The sequence below is a fragment of the Salvelinus namaycush genome, chromosome 17 (assembly GCF_016432855.1).
Source record: "Salvelinus namaycush isolate Seneca chromosome 17, SaNama_1.0, whole genome shotgun sequence".
Classification (NCBI taxonomy): Eukaryota; Metazoa; Chordata; class Actinopteri; order Salmoniformes; family Salmonidae; genus Salvelinus; species Salvelinus namaycush.
The window spans coordinates 101,216-111,276 of record NC_052323.1 but is presented as its reverse complement, the minus strand read 5'-3'; positions in this window follow the sequence as shown (position 1 = coordinate 111,276).

The window sequence follows — 10,061 nt, the reverse complement described above, 5'->3', positions numbered from 1 at the left end:
CAGCACACAGTTTGATAAGGTTTTTGACAGATTCTCCCTCCATGTGTACATCTCGGTAGTCTTAAGTGGCTTTCTCTATTATTCACATTTCCTCCCTCTGCACTGATGTGAAGAAGCTGGACTGGTGAGAGTGAATAACTGATGGACATTCTACGTATTCTATGTTTTAGAATGAAAGGACAAAGACGAGGAGAGAACGCCACTTTAGACTATTGACATGCACCCTTTCACCAAGCTTTTAGCCTACATTATATTATGTGCCAGCTAAGAAAGCACAGGGGCCAAAATACGTGCCTGTCATTCAAAGTCCGGAGGTGATAATAGTTATTCAACCAAATATAAATAATTCAAGAAGATCTTTGTGCAAAGCACAGATTGGCTGCTCTCTCCCACTAGTATCCTCAAAGAAATATACATCGCTTAAGTCCAAGCTTTAATAATCAATAGTCTACAATTTCTAAGACACCGTTCCATTTGCCCGCCGTGGGCACGGGTTTCTGGAGTGGTGCTCGCTGTGCTGGCTGTGCTCTGTCTCTGCTGCAGCACCGGCTCTTGGAGAACACTGTGATATTTAAAGCCCCTTTCTGCGCATACATAAATGAATGAGCTCTGTGCAGGGTTTATTGAGACATGAGTACACGTGAGCTGCTCTCTAAAAGTATTCCTTCAGGAAGTATTCATACCCTTATTCCACATTTGCCCAAAATTCTTCAAGCTCTGTCAAATGGGTTGCTGATCATTGTTAGACAACCAGGTTTTGCCATAGATTTTCAATTCTTGGTCTTCTTGGTAAGCAACTCCAGTGTAGATTTGGCCTTGTGTTTTAGGTTATTGTCCTGCTGAAAGGTGAGTTAATCTCCCATTGTCTGGTTCAAATCAGACTTTGATTTTGCCTGTGCTTAGGTCCATTACGTTTATTATTTATCCTAAACAACTCCCCAGTCCTTAACGATTACAAGTATATCCATAACATGATGCAGCCACCACTATACTTGAAAATATGGAGAGTGGTACACAGCAATTTGTTGTTTTCGAATTGCCCAAAAGGTAACACTTTGTATTCAGGACAAAAAGTTTATTGCGTTGCCACGTTTTTTGCAGTATTACTTTAGTGCCTTGTTGCAAACAGGATGCATGTTTTGGAATATTTTATTCTTACAGGGTTCCTTCTTTTACAGGGTTCCTTCTTTTCCCTCTGTCAATTAGGATAGTATTGTGGAGTAACTACAGTGTTGTTGATATATCCTCAGTTTTCTCCTATCACAGCCATTGAACACTAACTGTTTAAAGTCATGGTGAAATCCCTGAGTGGTTTCCTTCCTCTCCAGCAACTGAGTTAGGAAGGATGCCAGTATCTTTGTAGTAACTGGGTGTATTGATACACCAGCCAAAGTGTAAATAATAACTTCTTGGGGGGAAAAAAGGATTGGCTAATAAGTCTGGCTGCACATTTGACTGGCTGACTTACTGCAAATTGACAAATGATGTGACTAAACTTAACAAAAACAAGAAACTATATTATGAGCCAAGATCAATGATATAAAGAACTAGTACTTTAAATGAAATGATGGGCAGAAAGACATTCAACTCCATCTTTCATCGAATCAGATGTCTTATTCGTCACAAGACCATTTGATGTTGCCAATTATTTTAATGATTACTTCATTGGCAAAGTGGTTAAACTTAGACAGGAAATGCCAACAACGAACAGTGAGCTATCTTATTCATGCATAAAAAAAACAATACTGAAAGAAAAGCATTGTAAGTTTGAACCTCCTGGCATTGGTAACTTAGATGGAAAGCTGGTAGCTGACTCTATGGCCAGTGGCAATTTTAGCATGGCAATTTTAGCATTAGCTTGGTGGGGCAAAAAAAATAAAAAATTTAGACGCATGCCAGCAAAGCCACTACACAACACTAAACAATACATTAATTGCACTATAACAGTGACAAACGGTGCCCGCAAACTGTTAGCGCCTACATAAAGCTGTGCCAACAACAGAGCATTATTTTCACCATTGCTGCACCTGGCTATCAGCGGAGCCTTGTCTGGCAGCGAAACAGTTAATTCAGCCTCATTTCCTGCCTTAAAAAAAACATAGCTGATATGGCTGACTTGCTTAAACAAATGTGTTTTTTACTGACAATTGAGATGTACAAACTATTGCATAAGGGGACAATGTAAGAGGCAATCCGTCATTTCGATTAAGACATTCATGAGCGAGCTAGGACGGACATAGTCAATATAACTACTTGTTCAGGACTTTTGAAATGTACAGCGACAGAATTCAGAACATGGGCCATTCTTACAGTCTTCTCCCTGTACAAGTCAGAACTGTAGGCTAAATAAAGGGGGCATATAAGCAGACAATGAAAGCTCTTACAATAGTCAAGGATGACATTTCTCTAAAAACATAGGCTACATGTGCACTACCAAGTCAGAACAGTAGGCTAAATCATGGGCTATTAACAGCTTACTACACAACATAGACCTTAGTATTACTTTATTAGCTACAGTATACATATCTCCCTGGCATATTACATAATTTATGCAGCAGCATACAAGACATTTTTGGACTCAACTTGTTGGGCTGTGCTCACTTGAACAGGAAGGTGGCGCGGTGGTCCTTCGTGGGCAAATTTTATCATCAAACTTTGTCATCAAAGTCTGGGTTCTTTGTATTTATAGTGCTTTCAGGACAACTGGAAACTCTGGGGGAAAAAAACAAGGTTGAATCATGACGTCAGTGATCTTCAGGTCGGAGCTCTAGAAAGAGGCCGAGTTCCCGACTTGGATTTTTGAATTCAAAAGGTATTTTCTCAGTCGGAGATAGTTTTTTTCAGAGTTCCCAGTTGTCTTGAACTCACTGAAGTCTGTGATTTCCCAGTTCCGAGTTTCCAGTTGTTTTGAATGCGGCAGAAGTCATGTTGGATTGACAGCATGGCCAATGTAGTCAAACTTTTCTGGCCCATGGTGTTGAATGTTTATCCTTTTAAGCTTGGAAATGAGACCTTAAACCCAGACTTGGACCACACACACACTCCACTGAATAGCAGGCTAGTGATTGCTTTGCAATGCTTGCAGTTAGTCACTGATTCCTTCCAAGCCACTCATTGTTGAATTTGTGATTTCCAACTTGTTTTGTAATGATTATGTCCAGTGGCCAATGAGCATCGATACTTTTTATCTATAATTTCTCTTCATAATTTTTCTTCAAATGACAAGGGTTGAAAAGGATTTGCCAGTAGATTGTCAACTTGATTCAAGATGACTGCTAGCTAAGATTTCGAAAGTATGATATTGACATTATCAGTCCAATCAAAGCTACTGTATATATAACTTGATTTGACATTTTATCTCTGGCAAATGACCTTGAGCCTTCTTGGATGGGCACTTCTAATGTAACACTATGGCAGCACCCAAGGGGCTTGAATTTTAGAGCTCTCCCTGTAGATTTTGCGGTGACGTAGTGTCTCTATGAGTGACAGAACACTGAGCCAATCATGGCGCAACTAGAGAACATTACGAACTCCTACGCCCCGTATTTCCACTGGCTGCCCCACCACCACAGAAAGCACTGAGCTAGACTGAAACACCTGCATTTCTGAAACACCTGCCTTACTCAAGAAAGTAAAAAAGAGACCATGTTTGTATGCGGCTTCAATGATTGTTTGTTTTTTACATTGTTTGTGAACTGATATGTGACATGTATTAACATGCAAAATAACATGCAAAAAAGGCTAAAAAACAAACATTGCCCTGAATGACAGGTCGCCACTGTATATAGCCACTCCTACCTGTCATATCTTTAATCTGAGCCAAGAGGAAAGTGTTTGTCCTCAGGCCTGGAGGGAAGCTGTTGAAAAAAGTGTTTGACCAAATACAAATAAATCAAGTTTTATTTGTCACATGCACCGAATACAACAGGTGTAGACTTTACAGTGAAATGCTTACTTACAAGCCATTAACCAACAATGCAGTTTTAAGGAAAAAAAAGAAAAAAAAGAAATAAAAGTAACAAATAATTGAAGAGCATTAGTAAAATAACAATAGCGAGTCTATATACAGGGTGTACCGGTACAGAGTCAATGTGTGGGGGCACAAGTTAGTTGAGGTAATGGAGGTATTTTGTACATGTAGTTAGAGTTATTAAAGTGACTATGCATAGATATTAAAAAGAGAGTAGCAGCGTAAAGAGGGGGGGGGGGAGTAATGCAAATAGTCTGGGAAGCCGTTTGATTAGATGTTCAGGAGTCTTATGGCTTGGGGTTAGAAGCTGTTTAGAAGCCTCTTGGACCCAGACTTGGCGTTCCGGTACCGCTTGCCGTGCTGTAGCTAAGAGAACAGTCTATGACTAAAATGGCTTGAGTCTTTAACAATTTTTAGGGCCTTCCTATGACACCGCCTGGTATAGAGGTCCTGGATAGCAGGATGTACTGGGACATACACACTACTCTTTGTTGTGCCTTGCGGTCGGAGGCTGAGCAGTTGCCATACCAGGCAGTGATGCAACCAGTTAGGGTGCTCTCGATTTGAGGATCTGAGGACTCATGCCAAATCTTTTCAGTCTCCTGAGTCTCCTGAATAGGTTTTGTCATGCCCTCTTCACGACTGTTTTGGTGTGCTTGGACCATGTTAGTTTGTTGGTGATGTGGAAACCAAGGAACCTGAAGCTCTCAACCTGCTCCACTCCAGCCCTGTCGATGAGAATGGGGGCGTGCTCGGCCCACAATTATCTCCTTTGTCTTGATCATGTTAAGGGAGAGGTTGTTGTCCTGGCACAACACGGCCAGGTCTCTGACCTCCTCCCTATCGGCTGTATCTCATCGTTGTCGGTGATCAGGCCTACCACTTTTGTGTCATCTGCAAACGTAATGATGGTGTTGGAGTTATGCCTGGCCATGCAGTCCTGAGTGAACAGGTAGTACAGGAGGGGACTGAGCATGCACCCCTGAGGGGCCCTTGTGTTGAGGATCAGTGTGGCAGATGTGTTGTTACCTACCCTTACCACCTGGGGGCTTCCCGTCAAATTAACAATAGACTTTCAGCTTGCTTATAGAGAAGGGCACTCAATATGTATTGCACTGACAAATTACTGATGATTGGTTGAAATAAATTGTTAATAAGAAGATTGTGGGAGCTGTACTGATTTCAGTGCAGCCTTTTGATATTATTGACCATAAGCTGTTGTTGAGAAAACATATCTGTTATGGCTTTTCAACCTCTGCCATATAATGGATTCAGAGCTATCTATCTAACAGAACTCGAAGGGTTTTCTTTAATGGAAGCTTCTCTAATGTCAAACATGTAAAGTGTGGTGTACCGCAGGGCAGCTCTCTAGGCCCTCTACTCTTTTTGTATTTTTACCAATGACTTGCCACTGGCATTAAACAAAGCATGTGTGTCCATGTATGCTGATGATAAGTGGGAAATGAACCAATCACATTTTGACTTGCAATGGGTAGGACCGTTTTTTTTCTCCTTCGAAGGCTTAGACACATCACTACTGAGATACTTAATTTATAATACAGAACAGTAGGCTAATAAACAGCCAATACAATAGGTGGTGGCAATACATAAATAGGTTGTAGTCTGCCATAAAACCTTAAAGAAGAAGAAGAAGAGCACGCAAGAGAAAATAATGCACGTCAATGTGGTACAGACCTCAATTTAGCCTCTGCAAGCCTCCAGAGGCTCCGCAATTGCGACACACCCTCAGTACGGAGCCTCCGGATCGCATTTCCAGAGCAAGCATAAATGTGACCCGATTCAGGAAACTAGGCATATGTCGCAAGACTTCACAGGAGAGCCGTTTTTGGGCAGAAATGCCTTCTCGAACATGTGAACTTTCGTGTGCCTTAATGACAAACTTTTATGCCATCTGTAAATACGAATAAAGTTGTTAAATTAAAAACCTAGTTGGTTTAGCCAAAGAAAAAGTAAGGAACCTTCCCACTAGCCATGATTGGCTGAGATAATGAGTGGACTGGACATGCTGAAAGACGAGTTTCAGATTGTTCTGCGGTGTAGCATCTTGTGTCTATAAAATGAGCTGCTTGTTATGCGTAGATAATCCTTTCTACTGCAGTTTCTTCTAAAGATATAACATTAGCCATGGAGAACTACAAATATGTTGCAACTGCTCTCGATAACATTGCTGCCCTAAATTTATCAGGCGCTATCAACAAAGGTCAGTGGGAAAAAGTTGTGATGGATTACTTTCTGGAGGACCATCGTGCAATGCTGACTCTTTCTGACCCTGAAAAGGAATCAGACAATGAGGAAATGATGACTGTGATGGGGAAGAAACAGCGACCAACAGGGTTGTTGTCACAGAAGAAGTTGACCGAGTTTTGAAATCAGTGGAACACAACGGGCCAAACAAGTTGTGCAAAATAAACGGAAATGACACAGGATGTCTTATTTAATGAAAGGGGTTGTAGTCTGCCATGAAGCTTTCATCCATGTATACGGTTAAGAATCTAGCTACAGTTTCAGATAGTATATGTTTCTAATTTTGTCAGAAAGTTGTTTTCATTGCAAGTTAAGGCTTGCTGTTAGCTAGCCAGCTGGTGTTCGATGGCTGGCTTGCTAGCTAACATTAACATTGAATCTAAATTATTTGGTTAACTTTAGCTATGACAATCGGTTTGTATTGCTAGTAACATTATTCTATGGATTGGGAATATAGTTCCATTTCCAATTAACTCACGTTAACTTGACATGTCTAAACAAAAGACCCCAAGTTAAAGCTTGCTGTTAGCTAGCTAACATTAGTTGAGGTTAGATGGCTGGCTTGCTAGCTAACATTAATTTATGAAGTGTAAGTATATATGTAACATCAGTGATGTTTTCTCAGAATGCCATTTCGCATTGCTAGGTATAGCCTAATTTTAGCTAGCTAACATTGAACCTATTTGGTTAACTTTAGGTAGCTAGGACAATCAGTTTGTATTGCTAGTTAAAGCTTGCTGTTAGCTGGCCAGCTGACGTTAAATGGCTGGCTAGTTAGCTAACATTATGTGTATGAAGTGTGTTTATGAATGATCTAATGCCTCCCATCAAAAAGAGAGCTCTCCCAAGCAAGTAAAGGCAGCAGCGTAGTCATCAACTACGTGCACCATTTCTTCACCAACTACGGAGTTGGGGAAACAAGTGTGGACCTGAATTGTGATAACTGCAGTGGCCAAAACTAGAACAAGTTTGTGCTCTGGTATTGTGCCTGGCGGACCATGCACAAGCTCCACCACAGTCTGGACCTTTACTTCCTGATCACAGGCCACACCAAGTTTGCCCCAGACTGGTGCTTCGGCCTCAACAAGCAGCGCTTCAGAAAGACCAGAGTGAACACTTTGTCTGAGATTGCTGGTGTTGTGAAGGACAGCACTGTGACAGGGGTCAACATCCCACAGCTGGTTGGACTGGAGGATGGTGCAGTGCTGGTGGAAAGCTATGGCTGGCAACAACACCTGACTCCCTACTTCAGGCCGCTGCCACTGATCAAGCAGTACCAGCACTTCAGGTGAATATAATTTTCATTGCATTGCATGAGGTTATTCTTCTTATCTAAACTTGGGAGGTGAATTGATGTTGTGGAGGTTTGTAATGTGAAAAGGGTGCTAAAAACTAATGTAATTGTTTTTTGTTTGTTTACAAATGATAATCTAGTGAGTGACATTGTTTTTATTGCAGCTCACTTGCTGTTAGCTATCTCTTTGAAAATAACAACTGTGAAACACTGTTGCATTTAAACTGTAGATCACCAGGTAGTGTGATGAACTTGATAAAATATATTTGCAATGGGAAGTAATAGCTGGTTTGTTCATTTCATTTTGGACATGAAATGGTTGTGCTTTTGTATTATGATTTCACGGGGCCTACTGGAGTGAACGGGTTGCTTACTCTTTAACTATATTTGATGTGACTGCTGTTGCCTGTCTATCAGCCATGTCTATGTTTGACCAAAATTGGCTCTCAATCAGTGCCATGGAATGCACAGGTATTACGGTTGCTGTCCTTTCAGCACCATGAGCCTGTCACTTTTGATGTGACACTGTTGTTGTCGCTATTGGTGATAGTTTGATAGTGGTCCTGGCTACCATAAGTTATGTAAACAGTGCATTATTTTATGCTGTGTGTTATGTTGTGTCCAGGTCGGTTCTGTCTCTGTGTGTGTGGCATCCCGAAGCGCTGCCAGACCCGTTTGATTAAAAGGTATTGCTCTTCCTTCACTCGGTCTGTCAAGAGTGTGCAGCGCTGTCATCAAGTTAAAGGGTGGCTGCTTTGAAGAATCTAAAATGTATTTTGATTTGTTTAACACTTTTTTGGTTACTACATGATTCCATGTGTTATTTCATAGTTTTGATGTCTTCACTATTATTCTACAATGTAGAAAATAGTAAAAATAAAGAGAAACCCTTGAATGAGTCGGTGTTTCAAAACTTTTGACTGGTACTGTATGTCAGCCACCACAGCTAATGAAGTCACTGACGCCCTTAAAGAGTTAAAGTCAGTTTTGGAATGGGTGGTCAGTAATAAACTGCATAGTATTTGGTACAAATAATTCCCTAAGTTCTAGACCTCAACTGAGTATGGTAATGAATGGTGTGGCTGTTGAACAAGTTGAGGAGACTAAATGAATTGGTGCACAGCTTTTTTTACACCACACTCCACAAAACAAGTCCTGCAGGCTATAGTTTTATCTTATATTGGTTATTGTCCAATCAAATGGTCTGCAAAGTAAGTACTGCAATGTAAGACCTAGTTAAGCTACAGCTGGCCCAGAACAGAGCGCTAACATTAATACTACGCATGCCAGTCTCTTTTGGCTAAGAGTGGAGGGAAGACTACCAGCATCACTTCATGTTCTTAGAAGAAACCAAATTGTTTGCATAGTCAACATACACACAGCACTGACACACACACTTACCCCATTAGACATGCCACCAGGGGTCTTTTCACAATCCCCAGGTCCAGAACACATTCAAGGAAACGTACAGTATTACACAGAGCCATGAGTGCATGGAACTCCCTTCCATCTCATGTAGCGCAAGTGACCATCAAACCTGGTTTCAAAAAACAGCTAAAGAAACACTGACATGTACAGTATGCGTAACTGATAGATGCACATGCAAGCACACTACATGTTCATGTTTTTAAATGTATGTAAATTGTCTTTTGTCTGTCTTTTTTACATTTTTATATGTTGGACCCCGGCAAGACTAGCTGTCACCATTGGGATCGGCTAATGGGTATCCTAATAAATCAAATCAAAATCAAATAACTTCTGCATGCTTAAAGTAATATTCAATGTCTACCTTTTTAAAATGTTTACCCATCTACCAATAGGTGCCCTTTTTTGCAAGGTATTGGAAAACCTCCCTGGTCTCCCTAGTCATTTCAGCTTTTCATTTTAAATTCATTTGTAAACATTTTGAAAAACATAATTCCACTTTGACATTATGGGGTATTGCGTGTAGGCCAGTGACAAAAGAAATCTACATTTAATGCATTTTAAATTCATGCTGTAACACAACAAAATGGAAGGGGTGTGAATAGTTTCTGAAGGCACTGTACCAGCTGCCATAGCAAATCACCATCACAGCTGTGGAATATATTATATTGTTATGTAGATGCATTTCTGGCCCATAGGGGGCGTTATTGACTCACCACCTCAAGTGAGGGCTTTTCAGTGGGTTATATGAATTCTATATTGTATAGCATTTTGTGTGCAGTAGGGTCACTGGCAACTCCCGTCTCCGAGTTGTTTACAGATGGGCTTTGTTAAAGGGCCCTACACACCCTACACAAACAGAGCGACGGAGAGTCGTATACAGTCCGTTCCAAAATTTGAGCCGCACTAAAGTATGTAGAACTATGTAGAAAATAACACTCCGAGTGTAGCGGCCTTGATGGGCCACACACCCTCAGCGGGTTGTAAAGAAACGGATACATACGCTTTTTAGGGGAAAAGCTAAGAAGAGGCAGAGCCTGAAAATGTGATGCTTTCTCTTTCTGACGACCCTGCTCAGGCGTTTCTTTTACGCCTGGAAAGTCAGGT